The sequence below is a fragment of the Peromyscus leucopus genome, chromosome 11, assembly GCF_004664715.2.
Source record: "Peromyscus leucopus breed LL Stock chromosome 11, UCI_PerLeu_2.1, whole genome shotgun sequence".
NCBI lineage: Eukaryota > Metazoa > Chordata > Mammalia > Rodentia > Cricetidae > Peromyscus > Peromyscus leucopus.
Window position 1 is genome coordinate 23,136,498 of NC_051072.1, and position 13,084 is coordinate 23,149,581.

The window sequence follows — 13,084 nt, forward strand, 5'->3', positions numbered from 1 at the left end:
GTTGAATGCACACTAAAGTCAGGCTTGGATCTTACTTTCCCAGGATGAAAGAAATACCACTACCTATATATCTTTGTTTATGTATATAGAATCTACATATTATTCTGTTTTCATATATAGAGATAAGGAAAAGGTTTGGAGTGATGGCTCAGTAGTTAAGAATCTGCCCTTGCACAAAACTGAAGTTCAGGTCCCAGCATCCACATCAGGAAGCTCACAAGTACCTGGAATGCCAGGTCCAGGGAATCTAATGTCATCTTCTGTCCTCCTTGGGTACCTACACTCATGTACACACAACTATACACATACACACACACACAAATAAATAAATCTATAACTGTGGAATATACACACTAAGAATTATCCTAAATTGAAGAATCAAATTGATAGTACAAGGGGAAACACACACACACACACACACACACACACACACACACAAAATGAAGAATTTATTCCACAATAACATTTACAGCTATATTGATGTAAAACTACACATGTGCACATAGCCATGTTTGCATATATTGACTCTGTAAAAACACTTATTGACACCAAGAACATTTTGCACAAGAGCTTTACAAGATTAACCCAGTCCAATCCCAACATGGACAGGGGAAGGACTCTCTAAGATCCATCACTCACTGAGGCTTTATTGACAATTGATGACTACTGGGGAAGACACAATCAGTTTCCTTCAGATATGGCCCCAATAAGCTATCCATGTTACAGTCTGTAGCTCTCTAGCCACAAACAAGCTGTCAACACTAAGTGAATTCAATAGGTTTAAAAAGAAGAACATAAAGTGTTGGGTGAGAAATGTGATGTGAGGAATGGGTGAGCATTTAAGGGGGAAGGACATGAAGGTGGGTTTGGTTAGAGCACATTATATTCATGTATGAGATTCTCAAATAACAAAACTTTAAAAACTAAATATGTATACTTTTATGATAAAAATACAGTGCTTCAATACTAGCAAAGCATATTCTATCTTTCTTAAGTTATCAAAATAGCATTGATGTTACTTTTTTAAGAGTCTTGCTTAGCTGATCAGCACTTATGGAGATCTCAGACTGATTGTTCTGTCAAATAATTCAGTGACAGTGAAGACTGAAACATTAATAACAACCAAGGATGATGTGATATGGGCACACCACTCTCCAAATTAGTTTCTTTTAAAGGCAAGTAGCATTGCAATGATTAAATCTCCTTGACATCTTCCTCAAGTCCTACTACCTGATTCTATATCAAGTAGTTCAGAAACCTACCATCTGTTGCTAAAAACTTCTTCAATGCTTACTCTCATCCTTCCTTCCCTGTGTGTCTCTGAGGAAATGCACAACGCCTAACACTACCTGTCCCACATTGTGGTGCAGAATGTGGAACAGATTACCAAAGTACGTGAGATGCATGCACAATTTGAAAGGTTTTTTTTTATCCTCAAAGTTAAGAAGTATTATTTCTTCCTCCTCACTACTTACCCACATCTGAACACAATCAGGCAGATACCTAAAATGCATATACAGCAGATCAACCAGAAAAAAAAAATATATGGCCCTGCTTGCATTTTGTTTTGAAGATTTTCTGATCATATCAAAGACTGTTTCCAAACCACAGGCCCAGTTTTGCAGTCCAGGGAGATTCTTTAACCATCTCAGGAATATAAGTGAATGCCAGTTTCTTAAGCTTTCTTTGTGCTATATTGGTCACAGATTTTAACTGGGTTTCAGTGCAAAACTATTGAGTCTAAATAACTATGTTATTTCAATCAGTTTACTGTTTTCGGCGGTTGTGGAGTACAGTGATATCCAGACCTTGAAAGTATTAGTTATGTGCTTCCTTCTTTTCTCAAGTTTTTTGCTTTTGGGTTTTTTGTTGTTTATTATGATTATGATTATTATACAAAAGAATGCCCTGCCCATGGATTAGGACAAAGATAGTTCTGTCTCATTTTTCTTGTTACTATAGTATAGAATACTACTGATGATTTGCTAAAGAGAGTCTTCACTTTTCAAAGAGTTTCCAGTGCCAATGAATATAAATATTTAACCTTCTTTGGCAAATATAATTGTATGACCTGGTGTGTGTGTGTGTGTGTGTGTGTGTGTGTGTGTGTGTGTGTGTGTGTTCACTTCGTCTATGAAAAACATATTTCCCATTTTAAGTAGACAAGACCAAAAGTCTACTTGGTTGAAATGGTGAGGGCCATCACTAAGAATAATCAGTCTCTAAATCATCACTCTTTCTTCCAGACAAATATTAACCTGCAACTAGGCAGTAGGTGTCCAGGCCCATTCCTCCCTAGGAGACATTAGCTTGGCTGGTAGTCATCACAGTGACACAGCCTCACTCTGCTTTCTTTCTTTCTTTTCTCTTTAGCATCTCGAGAATATTAATGTCACTTGAAAATTCTAGGTTCTAGACTTGCTGGTTCCTGAAAATGCACCCAAATAATATTGGAAGAGGATATATGGACAAGATGTACTGGGAGAACATTTCATGATAAGTTAAAAAGGCACCATGCACAAATAAAGTGCTGTGCAACACAAGTGACCCTTGCTCATAACTGCATGGTAAGTATAATTTTGATGGTTTCACATAGAATATACTCTAAATTACAGAAAACCATAACATTCTTCAAGCACACATTTGTAAGACGAGCATGACAAAGGGCTTTCTCTCACAATATTTTTCTGTAGATATTTTCTTTGAAAATTATCAACAATTAACATCCTTGAAATTGGAATGTATGGAAAAAACATCATCAAACATTTGGCGAATTTTAGTAAGAACAGCACCAAATTCACACGTCAATGCTGTTCATGCTTAAGTAGTTAAAAGACTTGTAAAACAAGTTGATCTCTTAATCCAGCCTTGTCTGGTTGGTTGGTTTGTTTGACCCTTTGTTTTTAAATTATGTCATAATCCAGGAAGTATTTCTTTTATTGCCATCCCATAATTAAGCCTCTCTCATGGTTATTTTATTTACTGAAATTTTGAAATCTTTGAAATTATAGTGACAAGGATTTTGTTCTAAAGGCTGCTTTTGCTCTTAACACTGTCAGTTTCCAACCAACCTGGGAGCCTGGCATGCTGCCATGCAGTCCAATCCAATTGTAGTTTAATGCATTGAAACACATAGTTTAGCATTCTGGAGGGCAGACTATACAACTCTTAATTTCTTTCTTGCTGTTGTCAAATGTTACATAGATCGTCCACCCTAGAGCTGAACTCCTTAAACAAGAAGAGTTATTCTTAGCAGAACACTGCCTTGACCTACTTTGATGGAAATGTTTTGCACAATTGCAAATTATTCACCATTCTGGCTGGACTGATCTATTTCCAATTCTAAAAAACTTCTGCAAAGTACTTGTTGAGGTGGAACATAAATTAAAATCATTATGGACCTGCTTCTTCAATCAGACAGAAATAAAATAACAGAAAAATGCTGTTAGGAAGCATATTCTCTCCTCTTCAGACAAAGACATCTTTTCTCATGATTTTCTACTTCTCTACTAGTGTCTCTAATTATGTATTATTCTTAAGAACTAAAATTCCAACCTTGAAGTAGGCATGATTGATCATATCTATAATCTCTGTACTCAGAAAGCTGAAGCAGGAGGACTGCCATGAGTTTGAGGCCATCCTGGGATATATAGCAAGACTCTGTCTAAGAAAAGCAATAAATAAATAAATAAATAAATAAATAAATAAATAAATAAATAAATAAATAAATAATAAATAAATAAAAAAGGCAGCAAAGTCCTCTCTTTCATTAACTCTTCTAATGAATGATGATTCATGAACTGTTTTAATTCTCTGAATTCAAAACTTATTTGTAGGACTTGATCGCTAGCTAGTAGTGTTAGAAATCTCATGTAACCCATCTGCATATTTTTGATGCTGAACACCACTCCATCTAAAGTAGTCTCTAGTTATTGCACATCTTAAAATGAAGCAGGATGAAGCTTTGAGGAGACTCAGACATTTAAAACTTTGAAAGTCATCTCCCTATCCAAATCCATTGATTTTTTTTTTAATTACACAATTGCCAAAGCACTGATTACATGTATTTTGAATGTTGCCTTATTAGGAAAAAAAAGTTTTTAACACCTAGAAACCACAAGTGAAGTAGTGTCAGAGTAAACAAAGTTCTTTGTTCCCACATTTGTTCCTGAACAATTTGTATCTGTAAGCAAAACTTGAAATCAACACAGTTCTAAGACAAAATGCTGACTTAAGTCTATGTGTTGCCTCATAGCCCCAAAAGTAACAAGGGCTGCAGGAAGAAAGGGCCAAGCCCCAAATAAGCATTAGGAACCTATTAGAAGGACAAAAGGAACGCTTTCCATTTCAGCGAAAAACTTGCTGAAGGCTTTTCTGTGTTTTCAGTGCCTGAAAAGCAAGACTCAATCCTACTCATTTTGAAAACTCAGCTTTGCATTGTGCCTCCATTTCTAAGTGACTAAAGCCAAAGACACTTCTGGTGCACGACAAGAACAAAGCTTGTGCTTTGAGACAGAACTGTTGTCTAAACTGTGTAAACAGGAAAACCTCACCTCTGTGAATTTCCTACCTGTGCACCTTGACTTGGTGCTTAGCAAGCATGTTGATACTTTACTGAGGAATGGCTAGAGGCCACCTGAATTGGTTAAAATACTGATCCTTTGACAAAGTGGCTCACTGCAAGCCAAAGAGGGGATGGTTGTAGGCAACCAGAGCTGAACAAGTTATAAGAGAGACAGGGAGAAAATATAGACAAAAGGGATTTTGCATTATTAGTTTCAATTGGAATAAAAATAAGAATGTGAGGCAAGGCTAATAAACACAATCTTGTTTTTAAACTCAAAACCCACTCTTCTCACTAGACTTGAAGTAACCTCCTTCCAGATTTGAAAGTTTTAAATATAAAAATGGTTTGAGCCTGAACACATTCCTTTGCTTTACTTGTTTCACTGGAATAACATCAACACATGTATTTGCCATCATGGAAAGCACAAGGGTTTGTTTTTGATTGTAGAATGTGTGCTGGGGCTCTCAAGACAGGCAGTGCTGAAAAAGCATTTTCTGCCTTTGCAAATCCCGCTATGCAGTCTCAAGATGCACATGTGTAGAAAAGCTTGGGAACCTATAAGGAAAGAAGGTAAGAGCTGAGGGATAAGGCAGTAATCAAAATTCATGTCCCGGGGGCATTTCCTTATCAGAAGGAAAAATATGTTTATGATGCGACAATGTTCTGCATGAAAGTAAAACCCATCTGAAAAGCCATGAGTATGAGTCCTGAGGCTTTAGCTGTGATGAGGATAAGGATGTCAGCAAGGACAGGGACAAGACAGCAGCCACAGAGAAAGTCTCTACATATGTGTTTTCTCACACAGCTCATTTAGGATTGACAACTTGAGGATTATCAGAACTTACTCTCATGGAGAAGCAATACTCTGACTGCACTGATTTTTGACTGGGAAGCTTCCCCACAATGAGCTGCTCAATCTCTCTTCTGCCTACAATTCTTTCACTCTGCGTTCAATGCTTCCAGATTTTTCCTTTGAAAGATAACCATTCATGATTCCAGCAATGATGATGCTGACAACTGCTGACATTCATAATTAAGTCTTATTCTGCATTGACACTGTTCCTTCAGCAGCTTCATCAACACACATTTCCTATACTCATGAAAATATCTACCTAGAAATTTGAGGGGAAAGAGTAATGACATTGGTCATTGGTTTCTTTTTTCTATGTTAATTGGAGAAAGACTGGAAGGGATGCTTTGTGACTAAATGTTCGAAGAACTAAGACTCTTCAAGTTGATGGGGAGTCTGTGGCTAACATCAAATATGTATTTCAACATGCTTTTCTGTTGTTTCAATTCACTTCTTAAAATTTAATTTTCCAAACTTTGAAATTTTAATTTGCAATAACTGTAACTTTAAACATGATGAAAAAAATAGTTTGGAATGCATATCCCAGTTCATTTGCAAATGTGAAAAACAGCAGTGAATTATCATGTTGATGACCAAAAAGGAGAATAAGATTATGAGCAACAGTAAAAGAAAACCAGTAAGTACTCAAAGTGGGGGAATTAAAAAAAAGCATCAAAGTAACAGGAAATTGGCAATAAAAGCATTTAAAATTTTTATTTTGCCAAAATAGACAAACAAAAACTCCTATGAAAAGAAAAGACATATATATGTAAGGTTTGTCCATCCCATCCCTGACAAAACACAGAAATAAATGCAGATACCAAGAAAGACATCTAGTCGTCCATCAGCTTGGTGAGTTTTCACATCACTCCAGAGAGCTCTGCTCCCTGTTCCCTGGCTTTCAACTCCAGCAGCCTCCTAGGGCCGTACTGATCAGGAAGATACTGATTAAAAACAGTATCCACTCAGGAAGATATAAGAAGATAAACTCTGTGTGTTTGATCTCCAGGCATTACTAACTTAATGGGTTTAGCTTGAATCACTGATGTGTGGGTCTCCTTTTAAAAAAGCTCCAGTTTGCATATAACCAAAAGGGACTTAGTGGCAGAACCAACCGTTGTTTCAGATGAACACGAAGAAAACAGATCTGTTAGCGGAGCCAGCATTCATAGCCAGCTTTTGCAGAACATCTGCTGCACACTAGGTCCTGCTCAATGCACCCACTCAAAGCTTTTCTTTACAGTGGCATTGCTATCCATTTACACTAAAAACTACATTCTATGCAATTTCATTTACAGAACAAAAATTTTTAAAAGCTAATCTACCACCTGCCAAAAAAGAAAGAAACAGACTTAGAGGAATGGCTTACATGGCCACATTCTTGATAGCACTTTTTAACTGCCCTCTTATTAGATCTGAGGTGCTCCAGGAGCCATAGCCTTTTACATATTGGATTATGGTTAATTGATTCAATTGTTTCATCCACTCATGTTACTTTTAAATGTGCATTAAAAAAAATCTCTTGATATCCTTCTAGCCTTTAGTTATTATGTTTGGTGGTTTGTTTGTTTTTAATGAATAAGGATTATAACTTAAGAAAATTTGTGTAGGACAGAATTTTGATATTTCACCTCTTCACTGTTTTTTTTTTTAACCTTAGAGTTCTAACTGTGTGACTTTCAGTCCATAACTTGGTTTTAGACATTTAACCTATGAAACAGGACTCTTGCAATCGTTTAAAATTATTTTGATGAGGCATCAATAAAACAAATAATCCCTGCACAAAATAAACAATAACAAACGCGACCTCTGTAGAAACTCCTGACCTGACAGGAGCAGGGATTGCCAGTTAACTAAAAAATATAACAAACATATTCACTAAGGAAATTATAACCTAAACATTTATATTTGAAGTACATTAAATGCATTAATTTCTGATTTCTTGACTTAAAAATAATGAGTTTTCCTTCAATATAAAAAGTTTGATGTCTTTTTCCCAGTCTGGTCATGAAGTCTCATGTGATAAATTCTTGTTTCTTTCTTTTAAGTGGAATAATTAACTAATGATACTTGTGAAACTGAATGATAATACATTTAAATGTGCATGCTGCTTTACTAACCATAGTAATCATATCATACCTAGTCATGATGGAATTGACATATAGTAGATTAATCAACTTCATTTTTAATTTAAATATTTCTAAATAGAATAATAACTTTTGTTTTGTATTGACTGTTTATTAGTTCACCTACTATTTAATGTGGCTAATTGCAATATAATTTCACCTAACATAGATATGTTTGTTGAGTAACACAATTTGTCCTTGGCAAATAAACAATGCAACCGGTTAGAACACCATGCCTTTGGAAGTCAAATACCTAAAGAGGTCCACTTTTTCCGTAATACTGCAAAAATCATATCAGAAGTCCTGTGAGTGCTACACTTTCTGACAAAAGATCTTCAAAGTTAATTTTTCATAGTAAAATTGAGAAAAGAATTGTAAAATGTTAAAAACAAAGAACAACTAAAAAGGGTTACACTGTAGAAACCTGAGGGAAAGCAAGATGGTGTCAGCAAGTTCAAATTTGCAGTGGTGTAGCTGGATAGTTCACAAAGTGTAACTCAGCTACAGTTATACTCATCGTTATGAATAGAATTTAGGCAATTTTTAAAAAATCAACAAGGCACCCAAACTGACTGCAACGGAAGCAGTTAGTGTGCAATTGCACCCACTATCAGTGTCTCTAGAGGCATTTTCCAGAAGCCTAAAACTCCATGAAAACCAAAGCATACTTTCTGAAGCCTTGTTTGTACCATATAGCCAGTGTAAGATTGATCATGATGTTTCATATACAGTCTCTCTCTCTCTCTCTCTCTCTCTCTCTCTCTCTCTCTCTCTCTCTCTCTCTCTCTCGTGCTGATTTTACTGCAAGTTTCTTTAGAATAGATATCAGAGCTATCATTTATGAAAACACACAGTATGGGAGCCCAAACTCAATTTGCTCACAGGTCTATATAGTATGCCAGTTGCCACATCAATTCAGTGTCTTCTGCCTTTGGTCCCCGGCTTCATCTGTTCTCTGGTCACTCAAGATCTCCAAACCCATGTCCACATTTCCTCCATAGGGTCACATCAGGATATCTTTTTCTTAAATAGAAGAAATGAAGCCAGTTATAAATCCTGGTCACTTGCCACTAAACATGGACAGAGCTAGTCATTACTCACTCAGCTACATAGTACTATTGTCCACACCCTAACACTCAAAGGGAAGATCTCAGTGTCCTTCTGGTCAAACATGCTTCCACCACACTTACAGCCACCATGAAGTATGTACAGTACAGTTTCAAAGATGAATTATCTCTGCCTCATATGTGTATCTATGATCATGAGACCATGTGACATATGAGATCTTGATCAACTTCATTGGAATCCCATGAGGTATGTGTAGCTCTTAAATCACATCATCTGAACTATGATTCATCTCTTTCTATAGTCATGCTGTGATTTTAGTTATTCATAATAGGATGATAAAGTATGAGTTTGTTGTTAGTAATACTTTTCTCAATCAGATAGCAGACCAAGACTCTACCAAAGCACTGGTCCCTCTTCTTCTCTTCTACCATATTCTTATAAGTAAAATTTGTTACTTTTATTCATATTTATGAATATTTATATTTATATTATATATAGTCAGACAGTGAAAAGATCAAAACATTGACACACACTTTTATGAACTAATCAATCTAAAAGACAAAGAACTACAGGAGAGTAATGAGTCTGAAAGAGAATTAGCTTCTCCAAGAGATGAGCCCCTGATGGGTTATCAAATATGAAGTGTCCAGACACAAGTCACACTAAACAAACTCACCAGGTTGTATTTACATATTGGTGTGTGTGTGTGTGTGTGTGTGTGTGTGTGTGTAACAATAATAACAAAAACAAGAAGATCAATTTGAGAGGGAATGAGGGGCAGGTATATGAGAGTGATTGGAAGGAGAAAATAAAAGGGGGAAGTGATGTAACTATATTTTGCTGTGGGATGTCTTTCTTATGCTGTGAATATGTGTTGCTCTCATTGGTTGATAAATAAAGCTGTTTGGTCAATGTCAAAGCAGAATAAGGTTAGGCAGTACATTCAAACTGAAGACAGAGACAAAGAAGGGTGGAGTCAAGAGAGATGCCAGCCCACTTGCAGACTGGTAATGCCATGACCACATGGCAATGTACAGATTAATAGAAATGGGTTAATTTAAGATGAAAGAGCTAGCTAACAAGAAGCATGAGCCACAGGCTATACAGTTGGTAATTAATATAAGCCTCTGTGTGTTTGCTTGTAACTGAGCAGCTGGAAGACCAGGCAAGATACAGAGAAACTTCCCTCTACCATACTTTAATTATAAAAAGAGAGAAAATGTTCAGATCACTAAAATCAGTAATGGAAGAGGAAATGTCACTACTGTTACTGCAACTTGTAAACATATACTGGTTACATAATAAATTAATCATAAGGAATACCAACAAACTGTGTACCTATATATTTGTTCATTTAAATGATTAAAAAAAACAGAAAAGAAGCAACTGACTCTAGAGGCAATATATCTCAGTATTCCTACCCTATTAAACAGGTTGAGTTTATTATTTTTAAAAAAATGTTCCCACAAAGAAAAGAGCAAGTCTTGGTTACTTTGTTGATGAGCTATATTAAATATTTAAGGAAGAATCAATTTCAATACTTGACAAATTCTTCCAGAAAAATAGAAGAAAGTTAGGATAATATCAATCTTAGTCTATGATGCTAGAACTACTATTGCAAAACCAGATAAAGTTAGCACATAAAAAGTAGATCAATTCCTTATATGAAAATGGATGCACAAATTACTAGCAAAATATGAATCACATAGTATGATAAGCATGCAAACATATGACATTTATTTCCGAAATGGAAAGTTGGTTTGCCATCTGAAAATAGATAAAATTAAGGTAGTATATTAGTTGAAAAAAGTCTACATAATCATCTCAGTAGATATACACAACACATTTTACAAAAATCCAAATACTGATCACAATTAAAATACCTAACAAAACAAAGATAATCCCTTAACCTGACAAAGAAAATCTATGAAAAATCCAAAGCTAGCATCATATTTATGGGTGAAAGACTGCCCATCACATCTAGTATTCTAGAAGATAATGATGCCTAGTCCAACACTGTCTATTCAGCATAGGCCACTAGCATCTAACCAGGGCAATTAGACAACTAAAAGAAGTAAAATGTCTTCAGAATGGGAAGACAGAAATAACTGTATTTACAAATGATGAGATCTTATACACATAAAATTCTCTGCCTTCATAAGAAAAGCATTAGAACTAGTGAAGAGGTTCTGAAATACTTCAGAAAACAAAACCAAATATACCTAAAGCAATTCCAGTTTTATATATATAATTAATTAATATCATAAAATGAAAATCAAAATACTTTTATTTAAAGCAGCATCAGGGAGAAAAAAATTACATAGGAATGTATTGAACAACTGAACGTATGACCAGAACACTGAAAACTACAAAACATTATTGAAAGAAGTGTTTAAGAAAAACAAAAGGGTGAGCAATCATCTTTGGTTGGACTGAAAGATTTAGGGTGGCTATGACTTCTAATTTCATCCTCTGATGATGTGAAATCCAACCAAATCTCAGCAGCCTTGTTTTCAGAAATTAACAAACTGATCTTAAAGTGCACATGGAAGTGAAAGGGATTAAGGGAAAAAAATAAGTGAAACAAAGCCAGGATACTAACTCATCCCAACTTCAAAGCTCACTACAGAGGTAAGGAGATGGCAGCAGGACCCTGTTGGCATAAAGATGATGGCACAGATGTTAATGGAATAGATTGGGGATTCTAAAGAGGGATGTTTCGGGTTAGCTGATTTAGACAGGGACAGCACAATGGAAAAGAGGAGGGATAGTCTCACTTAACGGCCTGTCCATGAGGTGAATGTGCTCACACAAGAGGAGGCAGTTCTCTTCTGCTTTATGCCAGACATGTTGACTCCAGAGAAGTGGAGAGAACATCTCTGAGACTGCTAATGTACTCTGTATTTCCCAAAACAAGAATGGCCAGTGACACAGCCAAAGACTACCAGCTGGACCTTGAGGAAGGGTAAAAGTAGGAGGATCATGGAAGCCAATGGACGAAGTTCACATCCCAGCATGGAGCCAAAAAGAAAGCCTTCCAAACCCAGAAGGACAAATGTCTCATGTTCTTTCTCATTTGCACTTACTGCCTACAAAGCTTCAGATGTGAGTATGCAGCCTGAAGTTATTGCAGGAACCAGGAAAGTAAAATAGACAGTGGCAGGGAGGGAGGAAAAGGCAACAGAGAGGAAAATTGCAAGGTACAAGTGATTTGAAGGGGAAAATGGGAAAAAATTGGAGGGGGCTTTAACTAGGGAGAGAAGAAGGAGATAAACATAGATGAAGAAAAGAGAAGGGTTGAGTAAAATAATAAAGAATATCTGAAAAAATCATAAAGAATAACATTATTATTTATTTATCTAAAATTACATCCAATACATATAAATATGTATATCTATACACAGTTTAAATAAAATTTTTCCATCTTGGCTGACAATACTACCCCAAGTAACTACAGACTATCTAAGTAAAATACAACATTAGGCATGAGACATCCCCTTTGAGTTATTAGACAGGGTTATCCAAGATACTCCCAAAGCATTATAGCTTATTTCTATTGCCCTTAAAAACTGCTTCTCAGACATTGAAGACAAATCTCTATTGTGCAGACACCATGTAGTTCAAACAGACTCAGAGGACCTGAAAGCCTTCTTCCTGAAAACTAGCTTCTTTGTTACCAGATGCAAGCTTCCAAAGAAAGGAAGCAACCAATAGTCGTAGCCAACCATGATGCTTGTGAACAAGTATGACCAACATGGCACAATATCCCTAAGGATACATCAGTCACACACACACACACACACACACACACACACACACACACACACACACACAACTTGGCAGTAACCACTACCTCTCTTTAAGTTCTGCTCAAAAAGAGGGAAATCATACCTGGTATTGAAAACCTTGCCAACTGCCTGGGATTAGTGAAGTCATAGATCTTGGAGGAGAATCTACAATTACCACTGTTAAAGCAGTATAATTCCTAACTGCATTCTAAATATTTATTCTTTTTTTTTTTTTTTGAGACAGAGTTTTTCTGTGTAGTTTTGGTTCCTGTCCTGGATCTCTCTATGTAGACCAGGCTGGCCTTGAACTCACAGAGATCCGCCTGGCTCTGCCTCCCGAGTGCTGAGATTAAAGGCATGTGCCACCACTGCCCAGCCTAAGTATTTATTCTTATATTCACAGATAAGCATAGGTCTCACTCCTCATCAAAGAAATCTCTTTTTGCCACAGAGACCATTACAGAAAACCACAGCAAATCAACATGAAGAGAACAAGTGACCAGCACCAACTGATACATCTACAACATAATGCCTGCACCTGAGGTTCAGGAATCATGCGGAAGAGAGGGCAAAAAGATTGTGAGAGAAGGAGGAACAGGACATTTGCTGTAAGATTATATCTCCTAGAAATTTTAAAGAAGCTATGCACATGAAGTCTCATCATCATAGATGCTTAAACAAGACC